This window comes from Dermacentor variabilis, chromosome 2 (assembly GCF_050947875.1).
Source record: "Dermacentor variabilis isolate Ectoservices chromosome 2, ASM5094787v1, whole genome shotgun sequence".
Classification (NCBI taxonomy): Eukaryota; Metazoa; Arthropoda; class Arachnida; order Ixodida; family Ixodidae; genus Dermacentor; species Dermacentor variabilis.
Genome location: NC_134569.1, coordinates 128,271,938 through 128,286,811, shown reverse-complemented (window position 1 = coordinate 128,286,811; position 14,874 = coordinate 128,271,938). Strand labels below are relative to the sequence as shown.

The window sequence follows — 14,874 nt, the reverse complement described above, 5'->3', positions numbered from 1 at the left end:
TCCTTCCGACAGGCGTTGTTCCAGATATAGGGCTGCGAGTTGGCTTGACGAGCCGTTATCACGGCGACAACAACAACAAAGCAGAAAATCCATTCCGGTAGGCGTAGTCGCAAAACGCCATCCATTGACCACGGTTCATTAGCCATCGTCCGATCAAAAGACGTGCCACCCCCGTGAGCCGACTCGAGCTTGTCCAACGCTCATGCGGAAGAGCTGGCGCCTTCACGTTTGAGGCTTATAGGCTACGGGGATGATCTGCACAGTCCCCTCGTAATAACCTTCGTAAGAACAATAGCCCGTTGGCTTGTTCGTTACATATTAGCGATAGTGTTTTCTTTTCGTTTTTTTTTTACTACAGTTATGTTCCTGTCTACGAGCGCAGAAACAATGGTACCATGTGGAGGAATGAGAACGCGATTACACGCGTGAGAAAGCGTGGCAGGAGTAGGTTCGGCGTTATTAGGGTTCCTAAAAATACCCTTCACTGCGGTACGTCGGAATAAAAAAAAAAAAAAACGTGAAGCTTGCGCCAACGTTTCACGTGTACGAAGCTATTGCGGTGGACATGTCGTGCGGCAGATTAATGAAACGCGAACAGAATAATCCGAACATTAAAGAAAGAAAGCAAAGTAAGGAAAAAGAAAGCTACAAGAACTTAAAGAGTAACTTAATATTGATCTTCCCTCACAGTGAACGGTGGATCGAAAATTCTAATAAGGGCTCCCTAATAAAGTCCACTACGTTTCGCGGAACCCTTCCGTATATATATATATATATATATATATATATATATATATATATATATATATATATATATATATATATATATATATATATATATATATATGAATTTGATTTTCTCGTTCCCATTTCGATAGTGGACGACAAGACAAGTCAGAATACGGAAGTAAAGTAAATGTAATATGGAAAGAAATAAAGCTATGTAAACGCTCGTTTCAGGCGCACTATTTGAGAGGCAGCAACGAAGCAGTTTTCCAGAGAAATTAACGAAAACTAATCTTTCTCAAAGGCGGCCACTCAACAATGGTGTCCTCTTCTTAAGAGCGAACATGAAAGAGCGTTTTCTTCCTTCATTTCACTACATCGCTGGCCTGTGTCAAAGAAGATAAATCAAAACAGAATGGGAATACATGCCTCAAAGGAGATGTTAAGCCTGCGCACAAGATTGCGGGTACAGTACCGGACGATGCCTCTATCTTGTCACATGAAGTTCACCGCCATGTGACTCGAGAATTAAAGCAAGGGACGGATGTAATTTTTATTATACAGAGGCATCGTGGTTCTGGGGAAACAGAAGTGTACTCCCCAATGCTTTTGTTGCGGCGGATGGTTCCGAACAGACGGTGATTAAGGTCTTAAACTATGGAACGCGAACAACACAACAGCGCCGTTAAGACTCAGTCCTTGCTGGAACGTCGCACTGTACCTTCACGGTTTTAATCGCATGTCCTCGAGGATGTTGCCCCCAGCCTGAGCCTCGGGTCCGCTAAGCCAATTTCAACAATGTATAGTGACTCCCGCTGAAGTGATACGGAAATCGAACCGTCAGATGCAGTCTATGTTATAATTATATGCTGACGAGAGTTCCACGAGAGCTCACCTGGTCGGGATGAACTGTAGCCAAAGATGAAAACTGAAAGTCTGGCAAATGAAAATGCGAGCGAGAAACGCAAAAGAAGTTTCCGAACTTATGATGTTTCTTGCTTGAGGACATCGTCCATGTTTTACGCTTAACTATGGCCTTGTCCAGTTGGTACAGGCCATCGAGTCGGGGACGCAGGTTCATTCTCAATAAGCGAGGACATCCATGGCGAAAGGAAAGACTATACATAGGCTTACCGTGGCCGTGCCATGTTTTCGTAGTGCGGGTCCCGTAGTTCAAAACTCCATGCAACGGCCCAAGTTGAAGGAGGGTCTGTGGCACCACAGAGCCACCCACTCAAACACACACACACACCCAGCTATATATGAGCTAGTGTTTGGTGAGAGACGAGACCGACCGCGCTTCGCACGTACGTCGTTTCGAGGACCGCGTAACTTGCGACTCGGAAGCCAAACTCGACGGGAACGCCGCGTTAGCTCCCCACACACGCAACAGACCTCCCTTTGGCTTTCCGAGAAGTCGTGCGAGCGACTGGAGAAGACAGCCAACGGTGCTTCAGTTCCACTGGGACCCTCTTCGTGCGTAGGTGAGGAGGAAAGCAAGGTGTGTGTTGTGTGTGGAAGAGGCCCGTCTATTCCGAGCTGAGACGAGACGTTCGCGCAAGAACTCCAGAGACCCGGTGACACGAAAAACCTCGCCCTCCCCCCCCCCCCCCCCCCCGCTCCTTTCCGCCAGGCTTCCTGTTCCTCTGCCCGCCTCATCGCTCCGTCAGCGCCGCGACAAACGAACAAAAGAGAAGGCACGTTGATGGCAACAGCGCAGGTAGGCGTCCTCTAAGCGACAGGACCGCGAAGCTCAGTGAGGAAGGAAAGGAAATGATTGTCGGCTTCGTGCACGGGTTGAGTATTTAGAGAAGCGGGACAAACTGGCCGCACTCGGGCGTACCGGAGGCGTCAGGTTTTTTTTTTTTTTATCTCGCAACGTTGGGCCTCGGTTTCTATAATGAAGACGGGCCGCGCGAACGTAATCCTGCCGAATTTTCTAGCGTCGTTTGCTTCGGTCATGCAATCTTCCTTTCCTTTTTTTTTCTTTCCACGCCTGTTTTCGAAATGGCTGAAAGGTGGAACTAACGAGCTCAGTAGGTAGGCGCGGTTCTTTTATATCGAAGCGTTCTGTGGACCTGGACTAAAGAACGCCGAGCACTCGTCTAGGCAACCAAACGCCGACACTGTCGTTTCATCCATACAACTGACGCGCCATACGCCCTTGCTGTTATTTCCTAGCGGCTAATTCTGACAGTCACTGTTGCTAGGCAGTGTACGTCGCCGTGCTTCGCATCCTACGCGAGTTCCTAAGACAAAGCGCATCTAAGGTAGTTTGAGCGCAGGCTTGCATATATCGTTACAAGCTGCATCTCCCTGAGAGCGCTAGTGTGTATTGAAGGCACTTAGACGACGGGCCCTTTACAAAGGAGAAGATCTTGGGTCCGTGGCCTCGTGCGCCAGCTATATGCAAGGCCACAAAGGCGCTATAGTGCGCTTCTTGAAATGCACCAGCCTGTATGACCGCCTGTGAGTGACTGAGGCGATGAACGGTTGTGTGTATAACAGTTCGAACTCTGAGCCTCTTTCTCCCTTCTCTTTCAATCCCCTCTCCCACTTCCCCAGTGCAGGGTAGCCTACAAGGCTCGGCCCGGTTAACCTCCCTGCCTTTTGCTTATGACTTCTCTCTCTCTCTCTCTCTCTCTCTCTCTCTCTAGTGTGTATTAGTGAACAACATATTTATTTTGTTTCTTGTTTTTTGATTGCATGCTTTCCCGTACAAATATTCTGGGTGTTAAACACCGAATCAATGTAGAAACCGAAGCAGTGTAGAACACCAACGGCGAGCCACGCGCATATGGCTTATATAGAAGTAGTTAAGCCAGAAGCAAACGGCTTTACCTGAAATCAACCCCGAATGCTTCCCTAAAATAAGAGAGATAGAGAGACGAAAAGGTTCAGGCAGAGAGGTCAACCCAATTAAGCGTCTGGTTGGCTAATCTGCACAGGGGAACGGGGTAAGGGCAGAAAAAATAAGAAAGCAAGAGTATACAAAAAAAAATGAAGAAAGGACGCGTCAGTTCGCACTCTATAGTTCCTCGATTAGTCCCATGCTTTTAAAGCAGTTCGGACTGAACTGAGCTGAGGTAAAATAACAAAAATGGTTGCGCGTCATTAGCGGTCACAACAGTGAAGATGAAAGTACTCATCAACTTTCTCTGTTGCGTCTCTCAATATGTTGTTATTGCTAATTAGCTGAGTAAAGGCTTTTATGGCTATATGCGGCACCCGGCCTACTTCACTTATACTGCGCATATTGCACTTGATTAAGGACACAAATGAGCTATTTTTCTGGTTTCGATAGTGTCTCTAGGTTTGATTTATTAAGTCAAAGAAAAAATGAAAGTGGCTCACGCGAGCATCACAACATAGACGCATCTGCTGTTGAGATGGTGACGATGATTAACTTCTTTTTGTTAAAGTTTCGTTGAAGTATTGATCGGGGACTCTGCGACCTAAGGTTCCAGAGTGGCAAGAAACTAGACTCTGCGAATGTGTGGTGAGCTTAATGTAAACCAGCAATAAGAAATTCGATGACCTGACGCTAATTTTAAGACGTCAATTGACGGTGTTGACAAAACTGCAACGGTAAAAAAATAAAGAAACATAAAACAAGCTCTTTGTTGCGCGAATGATACTCATCACCAATAAAGCTACGGGTGTGTCATACTTGAAAAGAATCACTTAATAAACAAGCTCGATTGCATTTGGTCGGGTCTCGTGTGCAGTATTCTCAGCACTTCACGTAGTCTTCATTGATAAATAATTGAAAAGTGCCGAAGAGAAAACATTATGTTTCGCCTTGCACACACTGCACTTGGCTGAAAGGTCGCGCGCACGGCAAAATACGTTCTTAATTTGGCAGCGTTTGCAACAGGTCAATTCGATCAAGAATGATTGCATTGCGCGGCCTGACGGAAACAGGTGGCTTTGGCTTTTAACGTCACTCATCGTGCATTTATGTTAACTACATCTGAATTCAAATATCGTGCTATCAACAGATACGGTTAGCACGCATAGCTGAAGGACGAGTTGCTGAAAAACTTTGTGATTCGAAAGCAGCCCTCCAGAGCTTGCGAAGTTTACGACATGGCAATTATGAACAAATGGTGTCTAAAATCAACGAAACTTGCCATTGTGCTTCTGAACGGAGGACACGATATCATCTTTCAGCGGCTGCCGGGACACTGTGGCATCGTTGGTAATCCCCTCGACGATGTCGCTGCCCGATGTGACGTGTCCAGGATGGAGAGCCCAGGAGAGAGCTTCGCAGTCTCACTTGTGCTATCACGTTAAGTTACTGGCATTCACCACAGAACTCTAAGTGTCGTTTATACAGCCTCAACCCATCACTGAAACATAAATTACCAGCAAACCTTTCACGACGTGACGCAAAACTACTGTGTCGGCTGTGGGTAGGAGTAGCATTCACCAACTCCTACAGCTATCGTATTGGAATGGCGGATTCACCAATGTGCGCTAAGTGCAAGTGTGAAGAGACCATCAGTCACCTTCTGTGCCACTGTTCTCGCTTCGATAATCAACGTGCGACTCTCCAGTGTGCCTTGAACAGACTGTATGACAGGCCATTTACGGAAGCGAAGATCTTGGGAGCCTGGCCTCACTGTTCATTAGCCCAGATAGCAGTTCGAGCACTTCTTCGCTACCTGAAGGCAACAGACTTGAGTGCCCGACTATACGCGTAGTGCGCACCGATGGACGCGCCACTGGCGGCGGCCTTGCGCATAACACAAGGGAGAGGAGCCAGCCGCGCGCCGTAGTTCGCTGTGTCGTTGATAGCGCTTCTCTGTCTTATTCACGTTTTCAGAGCAAAATAGGCAACACGCTTCGCATGTGCAGGGTGGCCGAAGCTTCAAGGAACGTCCAAGAAGAATTGTTTCGCGGTGGGGTGTTCAAATACCGGCGAAAACGTGCCGGCGATACGGTTCTAATCATTCCCTGAAACCTCATCAGTGGGAGCAACGGTAGCAATGGATCGTCGCTTCGGCGGGAAATTTCTTGTTCTCATCCTTTCCTTTGTCGCTTCGGTGTTTTGTTTTTTTCACTCGATCGTAGTTAGACGCGTAAGCGACGAAGTCCTTCTACAGTGCAGCATGCGGTTTAAAGGCATTTCGCTAAAGTTCGGAATGCCGTTTGCCGCTTATATTATCTTCCGCTTCCTTACCGCGTTGGGCTAGCTAGGCAGCACGACTGCACGAGTACATTGTGTTGTATGTTAAAGCTACAGAAGTTTGCAAGAACTGAAATTGCTAGTTTTATGTGGCCCGGTAAATCCTCGCACCAGCTATCACGCACTTAGTGTTTTTACATGTATTTTATGCGTGGCTTCGCACGTGTTTAACTGTTGCTAGTTGCTTCATGCATAACTCTTGTTGATTCTTTTGAGCTGCGAGGTTTTCACCCTGCCTAGTTTGTAAAGGGTATAAATCACGCTGTGTCTTATCGGAATGATACCAAGGAAGTGGTTCTTTAACAGCTTTATTCTTTTTGCCCGAATGTGTTTAGAAAATAGGTATTTCAGGGCGAGAATTGCTAATAGTTGTTGCATATGGTATTTTTGTTCCATTCTTCGCTGAAAAGTTTGCGTCACGTTTGGGAAGTCATCACACCTCGATGCTGTCTGAGCAGACTTAACACGCCAAGTGATTTGTTTCTTTCACAATGTAGTAGCTTCTTGCATGTGAATTTTGTACTCAACTGAATTATTTCTTATTATGCTTACGCCGCAGAGGACTAAACGCGGCCTTGCCGCCAGCGCTCATCTACTTTGACCGGCGCTGCTCCGCCTTTAAGTATATCATGTGCACCTCTCTCTAGTAACATTTAAAAAAAGTACTGAAAAGTTAGTCAGACTTTAGCCTTGTACGTTTCCAAGCAGCTCCCTTGGGGAATTTAAAATTGCAAAAACTGCAGCGGGAAGGGTAGTTCATCGGCGGTACAGCACTAACACGCGCTTTTATTAACCCGTGCGTTTGGTGACTTCGTTGTCTAGTGTACGCGTTTCCATCAATAAATTCGCAATTACTCTTCTCGAGGCGACTTTGACTGCACTTATTCGGCGATGTCACATGTATTCATCGGCAGAAACATCACAACGATTTGTTTGATATAAGTCTGCACTAACGACGGGTGCTTATTATTGAGGCACAGAAGCAGCATTACAGCAAGGGTAGGATAAAAAAAAAACACGATCGAGACATAGCATTAGTCAACAAAATTTGTCGGCTCCATTTACATGAGCTCCACTTCATGTAAACGGGGTTCACGGCGTTTGTCTGCGGGACGCACCTGGCCCGTATGTGGACCATGTTGTCCCAAACACCGGTAACATCGTGTTCATACCGGCTCCCACAGAGGTCAGCGTCTTCCCTACAGCTATCACCACAGAAAAAGCAGTCTGGCGCCCGAACAAAGGAGAAATCGCAGCCGCGAACTTCAGCCATCCTTGCTGCAAAGGGTTGTCGTCTGCTACTGCTACCGCGAGTACTGTTGGAAACGCCCGCTAGGTGGCTATCAGTGGCGCCTCTATAGGCGATGCACGAGGCGTATACACACCCTACACCTAACTTAGTGCATGTGAAAGTGCGGAATAGAGTCATGTTTTATCTCTCTCTCTTGCACTCCCCATTCCGCACGTGTACGGTAACAAATTGGACTCAGTCTGGTTAACCTCCCTGCCTTTCCTTCTTCCCATCTCTCTCTCTCTCTCTCTCTCTCTCTCTCTCTCTCTGCTGAAAAACTATTTTAAACTCTTGGTTACTCCATTTTAGCAGAATAATCACGTATCACGCATATTTCTTTCCGGGAAAACCAAAAAGCTATAACAGCTTCAAAATCGGGAGGCCGCTCAACTCGACGCGCCAAGAAAAAAATGAGAGAGCAACTTCGCTTCCTTGGGCGTCATTCTGGATATCAGACTAATGTGGCGTTGAACTGCAGCCAATGATACAGTGACATCATCGCCAAGGCTTCCCGCATGTAAACACATCGCCGGAATGGGCTGCCGTAACGATTATTCAACTTAAAGGATCAAGCAGCAGACAGCCCTTGTGTCTGGTCTGCTGTTTAATTAACTACGGTTTACCCCCGGTTTCCATAGTGTGAATGTTTATCAAGTCGACCACAGGAAGGACAGTGGGTTCAGTGTACACAAAGTGAGACTTGAGCGATGTGGTAATGAAGGCCTCTGGGAGCAGAATATAACAAAGAACGCATACGTATAAACGGAGATTCAGGACCTCATTGCCGTGATTGCTGGTGCCATGCAATACAACACATGGTGCTTGGAGTGGTAATTAGATTTGGAACAATTACGGTCTCTGTGCAGGCTGGACATGCAGAGCGTCTTTATTACTTCGGTTTGCTGACACGTGTAGCGTATGTTTCGTGCATCTCAATTCGCACATTCACAAATCTTGTGGCTTGTTTCTTGTCGTTTTCATCTTGTCCTTTTTATTCGCTATGCTTTCTTTTTTCGCTGATATTGTGAAAATCGGTGCCGATAAAACGGCATAGCCTGGCTTGCAATAGGCTGTATAGCTGAAACTAGCGTCTGTCTTCATATACTGTTAGTCTGTAGTTAGCTTAACTCTGTGCGTTAATACCCAAGGCCACGACTACAGAATACCCAGACAATGACCACCCTTGGCAGACAGTTCGTCACCACATCCACTTCTTTCGCATAACACGAGTAACACCATGTGTGCACAGTTCGCAACCATATTAAAGTCAATATTTTGTTCTGGATTCGGGGTAGGATCGTCATTCACTCCAGTATGCGCGTTCAACATTTGCCGGGCGCTGTTCGTTCGCCTTGGTTCCTTCCTCCTCCTTTCTTTTTTCACGCCGTATACCTTTTCCCCGGTGTAGGGTAGCAAACCGAACGCGTGTCTGGTTGATCTTTCTTTCTCGCTGGACGCGCCATTTCTGCCTTCTCTAAACAAACAAATTGTGGGCCATGTGCAGCACATACACCTCGTGCTTCGGGTACTTGGATGAAGATGTAGTCAGGAAAAATTCTGCTCATTCATTCACAGCGTTACCGAAAGGACCGTGCATAGTGCCGAAGCGAGGGGTCGCGCCTCCACTGGCGACACTTACGTGACAGCTTCGCTCTCGACTTGGATCAGTGCTTCCCCCTTCCCTTCCCCAGCCCTCGTAAGTGACTATCACCTATATATCACTGCAGTAGGAATGTTTGATGACTCCTGGCGGAGTCAAGAAAGGACCGCATGCCTTCGCGCGGCCAGTCCACGTGAGTAAATCGGCAGCTTCGCCTTCAAGAATGGAACGCGATAGCATCCAAAGATCACTAACTGTCACGCTTCCCGGCAACCGCAGCTTTCCTGCGGATGCGCGGAGGAGAGGGCAATCTGGATGGTGTTGTTGCCAGGAACCGAGCACGCCGCGCCACTCTATAACACACTGGAAAATGGGCTTGTGTTTGAGTTTGCACGTAACAGAATAATGTTTTGTGGCATATTCAAATTGCAGCCCGACGCCATCATGTCTGTAGGTTGTGTTTACTGTCGTACTTTACGATTTTTCCGAGGCATTTTACTTTGAGGAATTCGATTAGTTCAGTAACGCCTCTGCGCCACGCGGAGGGCCTGCGTGGTGGTAGTTCGGAACGATTTTTCGCGAAACGGCGTCCGACGCCGAGACACCGGATCTTTCGCGAGTCGGGGCGCTCAACGCTGTCGCGTTAATGTAGTTGCGAGCCCCATCCTCCGGTCGACGTGAGAACGCTTCCGCGAGGCAGGCCATGCGGCGCGCGTTCTTTTTTTTTTCGCTAGTGTGGTCGTGCCTTAACAAACCATGCAGGAACTTCACAACCAAGAAAACTTGGACCGGTCTTTACTAAGCAAACGCGCGGTGAGTCATGCGTGCTCGCATTGCGTCGCAGTCTTATCCGATTGACCTGGTTTTATTCCCAGTTTTCCAATTGCTATGGCGTACTCGGTTCACTGGCGTTCATGTCCGCACTCTATCGCTCTCTCCTTCTCCGGTCAAAAGAAGATCGACGGAAATCTGCATGGAACACGGACGTGCGGGAGAGAGGGGGGGGGCGGATGCATAATGAAAGTGTGGGCGCCGAGCAACGCAGAGCGCGATCACGCTCGACATGGCGCCTGCTCGTGCGGGACACGTCAATTCGACAACCCGGCGCGAACGCAACAGAGTAAACGAAGCGCGAAAGCTCCGCGCCGATACACCGGAAATGTCTAATACAGATGAATCCCTCGGCAACTCTCCTTCAACATAGAGCCGGCGGTAGATGCGAGAGAAGAGAAACGAATAGAGACACAACTGCGTCGCGGCTAAACGATCAATGATATATATATATATATATATATATATATATATATATATATATATATATAAAATATCAGCTACTTGCGTTTTGAGCCGTCACTGCTGTCTTTATAGCGCTTAACTATACGCTTTATACTTTCCTTTCATCGCTCACTTTTCATCGCTATCAACTTTGCCACATCCAAAAACTGAAACCGCTATGGAATTCCTGCCAACGTGACACCACTTAGTCATCCCTTTTTTCTTCTTGACGAGAAGGCTCGGCTTCAAAACAAAAAAAAAGGCACATTTGGCGAGAAATTAACGACAATAGTTCACAACGTAGCCAAGGTACAAGAAAACGACTACTCAGAGCTCGCATTCCACAGCAATCATTGTGAATATGAAAGACGCCTTCGATCGATGACTCGGAAGCTGCGACAGTGGATTTCCATATGACCCTGGAAACTAACTTATGATGACGCGCCGAGGGCATGCGATCGTCGTACCGCCATCAAACTTGCGCTAAGTGTATCAATACTGTGGCGCCGGTACCACGCGTAAAGCATAGACTAAGAGCATTCTGGAGTCACCGGAGCTTCACTATAGCTAGGAGACTTGAAACGTTGCCAACTTCGCGCAGGCCTGCAAAGACTGCTAGCAAAATCTGCCAGCGAGAGTCGGCACCATACTTGAAACCGTTTCTTTGCGCTTTTATCAATTTCTTTCGGCGACAGGGGGAGCGGCGTTCCCGTTTGCATTTCAAATGAAGCGCAGCCTGCGACGTCTTGCCTTTCAGAGAGAGAGAGAGAAAACGCCTTCTTCCCGATGTGGCATCGCCGACAAAAAAAAAAAAAAAAAATAAACGACAAAGGAGAGCACGACCGCGTCTACAAGCTCGCCCCACGCGCCGCTCGAAATTCACGCGCGGCGCGCGAGCCACGTTTGCGGCAGCAGGAACGTTGTGTGACTTCGGCTGCTGATTTCCCTGCAGGACTTCTTCTACGCGAATCTCGTGTTTCTCAAATGTCTCGGCTGTCGCGGCTTTCTGCGAGGACGTCGGAGAAGGTAATCGCCACGAGCAGACCCAACGGAAAAGACACAACCGCCGCACGGCTGGACAAGGCGGCTCTTATGTAACATAGCCGTCCAAGCGATCGTTGTACGCTGGCTGACGACGCAGTTTCCGAGAACAGCTTTTGCAATACCGAGACGCGCTATCTCGCCGATGCTATGCTGTCCTGCAGCGCGCCGACTGCTGACGCAGGAACGACGGATTTTTGGAACTGTCACTGTTGTCTTTGTACTCGAGTCCTACAGCGCGTTGCATTAACAAAGAATTGTAAGAAGTTGAGGTATTCAGTGACGTAAAAGCCATGAGCTGTTCGTGTTGTATGATCTCGGACGTTGCAGACGCAAATCAGGACGCGATGAAAAGAACGGACGAATTAATTCGTTTAAAAACGCCGACTCCAATACTTAGGGTCATTTCACCCAGCAGCCAAGTTGCGAATGTGGGGGGAAAACGCGGATTGTAATAACCAAAGCATAATGAGAAAAAAAATAAAGCTCGGTTGTCAGAGTTTGTCTTCAACTCCAATTTAAAATTAAAATAACTTAAGGAGATGTTGCGAGTCTTCTGAGCGATGGCCGCTCCTTTGCTTCAATATGTGATGAAAAAGAAGAAGTAAAATATCGGAAGAAAAACTCAACATCGAATAAAGCTTGAGCGACACACATTAAGCTTTTGACGAACAGCGGATGTGACCAGTTCCCACCGCTGCTAATACAACCACGGGGAATAATGCAGCACATCTATAGAGAGCCGTAGCCCCTATAATTGCTCTGTAGGCTCACGCCACACTCTTCAGAGCTTAAGACTGTCTATAAATCAGCACCAAGAAGAGACAATTTAAGTGAGCTCGGCTGTAAGATGTGAGAGGCATAAAGGAATGAAGTGGACAATGTACTACCGTCTTTCCACTCTATTACCGGAATGCGGCACCTACACAATAAACGCTGGGTTCGTTCTTATTTCTCGGTCATGCATTTCCGTATGCTTATTCCAATCTATACTGCACGAAACGGCGCAAGGAATTCGCACGTTCCTCTTGCGCCAGTCCCGATGCTACACCAGAAAGAGCATGCATGCATCTTAAGAAGTGTAATCGGCTGACGCAATATATGATTCGTTGACGATTGGCAGCTCATCTATAACACAACACAGACGCGAAACAAAGACAAAGCCAATGGTAAAAAGCGAAAGCCAGGGAAAGAAATAAAACAAAAACAAAAACGCCATGTCTTTACACTCCACCACCTGTGACGTCTTGTACATGAAGTAGCAGTGTGACATCCATAGCCCCTTATGACCGTATGACGGTCTCGAAGAATGGCTTGGCTGAAACCGCTGAGAAGCTTAACATGTTGAAGTGCCCGAACGACGTTAAATTCTGCAAGGTGAACGTTCCAGAGAACACACCCGTTTTGTAACACCCTGAGGTAAATGAAAGGGTGTGCAAAATGGTGTTCATGCAAGCTAATGCGCCCATTTCCAAAATTTCCCATGATGAAGTCCAATGAAGTCCAATCCGCCCTCGAGGGCGCAATTTTCCTGAGTGTGCACCTTTGTCGTATTTCGCTCGCTGCTTTCTCCACAAGCTATACAGACACACGGGAAAGCCTTACAAAGGTTTACGAGACCGACGCCTTTATAGCTACGCTGGCAGTATATTGATATATAAATGAAAAATGAAGGCAGCAAAGGCCGAGGGAGGAATGTGCACAATTTGTTTGTACAAAGAAACTTTGGGCGACGATGCGTGCGTGCTTGCGAGAGACCCGATTCTTGCGCGTTCTAAAGCTTCTCATCGATCGCTAGTATAATGTGCTGTAACAAAAATTTAAAAATAAGAAAGAAATAAAGAAAGAAAGGAAAGAAACCAAAGAAAGAATCAAACATACAGAAAGAAAAGAACACAGCAACTTAGAAGAAACACAAACAAAGGCCGCAGAGAAACGGCGCCCATGCTCGTGCTATTTGTGCAGCCAGTTATATTATTCTGAGAGCGTCGATTTCCTCGAATCCCAGCGTAACGGTAGACGCGTCGGCTGGTGCGGACAGGCAGAACGGCGAACTTATACGCAGTTCGGTGGAAAACTGAGCTCCTCTCCTTGCTTTCCAGTGCGGCTTTATATAGTTACTGTTCAGCGCGTAGCGCGAGAACACGAGAATGCAATATGTGGCCGGCTGGACGCGTTACACCAAGCGAGTTTTCTACAGCACACACGGACTGACGCGAGGCACCTTTTTGCAGGAGTTGTCGCTTGCTGCATTGCATTTATGCGAAATGCAATGTAGTGTAGTATTTATGCGCCCATTATTTTCATCTATCCATCCCCATATCACCTTTCAGTTTCGTTTCTCCTTCAAGCACATTTAAAGCAGCAACAAAGAAAAAAAAAATATTTCAGCTGCATTAGTAACCTACATTTCAACAATACCAAAGAAGTACGTGCTGTCGTGAGCAGGCCTTGGTGAGCCAGAAAAGATGCAAAAATAAAAGACGGGTGTTGATGCCACCGTGAAGTTCGCGCACTAGCACACAGAGTTTGATCGCGTCTACTCAGGCCTATTTGATTATCAGTAGGTAGACATGGGTTCCACTGTACTATAACGGAGCCAAGGAATGAACTTCGAAAGTGAAAACTTCTACCGCGCCGCAACGGCTCAAATACTAGACAGCACTTTGAAATCCATGACGTCACGCTGACGTGTGACGGTGCTGCAGTGTCAGAAACTGAATTCGAAAAAAAGAAATCTCACCTACATGTTCCCCTGTAGTAATCAATTATTTAACGCGAAGCTAGAGAAAATGAATGATTTATACTGAGTTAGTGCTTCCCTTTAGAGGCCCCCTGTATTGCTCTTCTACCCATTACCCTAGACTGGTGAAGCGAGGCGGCGTCTACAATGGCTAACCCCACTCCCACTTCTTTCCTTCTCTTTCTGCCTTGCACCTCCTTTCCTCTTCTGGAGCACAAGCGGAAGTATTACAGCGAAGCTTTCTTTGCGATACTTCCGCAGAGAAGGCTGGGCGACCTCTTCCCGCGAGGTAGCGCTGAGGTCATCTTACAAGGACCGGATGTCGCACGTTTAAATACAACACAAAGGCCATTGCTATACCGCTCGAAGAGCGACGTGCGCCTTTAAGTCAATACCGCTTCGCGAAGTCAGATGTCGGCACGCTACAAGCCGCTCTGTTACAATGGAAACGGGCCTCATTCACCCTTGGCGACTCCCTAATCGACTCGGCGTTGCGTGCGTACAATACCGTCAGGCTGCGTGCGCGCGTCCACCTAGCTATTACGTACACACACCACCTATCTGTCTACACGCAAGTTCGTGCGGACGCACACTCAACGGACGCATGGATGTGCCCTCTTCAGTAAACGTACGCTATAACACATGCGGTGCCCGCCGTTAACGACAAAGCAAACACGAAAGCGAAGAAAAGAAAGCGAGCAAATACAAACGCGCATCTCCGGTGCCTCGGTTTGTACCGTTTGTACTCTCTCTCTCTCTCTGGTCGCGTTCCCACGCCCTTGCCGCTCTATGAAGAGCGCGCACACTCGCGTGCAGTCAGTGGCTTCCACAGCGAACCCTCCCACGGCAGTGTGGTCTCGGGAAGCCTCCGCGTTCGCGAGAGTAAACTAATTACGCCCTAATTACTCTTTTCCCGACGGACAGGCACGCCGCGAAAGGTCGCTGCTTTGCCGTGGAGGCATCCGTTCGGCGGTTCCTATCTTTGTTTCGGCCCTGCGCAACTCGCT

The 14,874-nt window shown here is 47.6% G+C and overlaps 1 protein-coding gene across 6 annotated transcripts in view; it reads right to left on the bottom strand.

Annotated features, from left to right (window-relative positions):
* Positions 1 to 14,874, bottom strand: part of Epac (Exchange protein directly activated by cAMP) — a 514,493-nt gene that overhangs the window by 282,803 nt on the left and 216,816 nt on the right. Inside the window, exon 1 of one of the 6 annotated variants that reach the window (XM_075681981.1) lies at positions 1,861 to 2,129. The exons of the other annotated variants lie outside the window; for them this stretch is intronic. The gene's annotated coding sequence lies outside the window, so the exon portion shown is untranslated. Of the gene's footprint in view, positions 1 to 1,860; positions 2,130 to 14,874 lie in introns of those variants that run through there. 6 annotated transcript variants of the gene reach the window in all.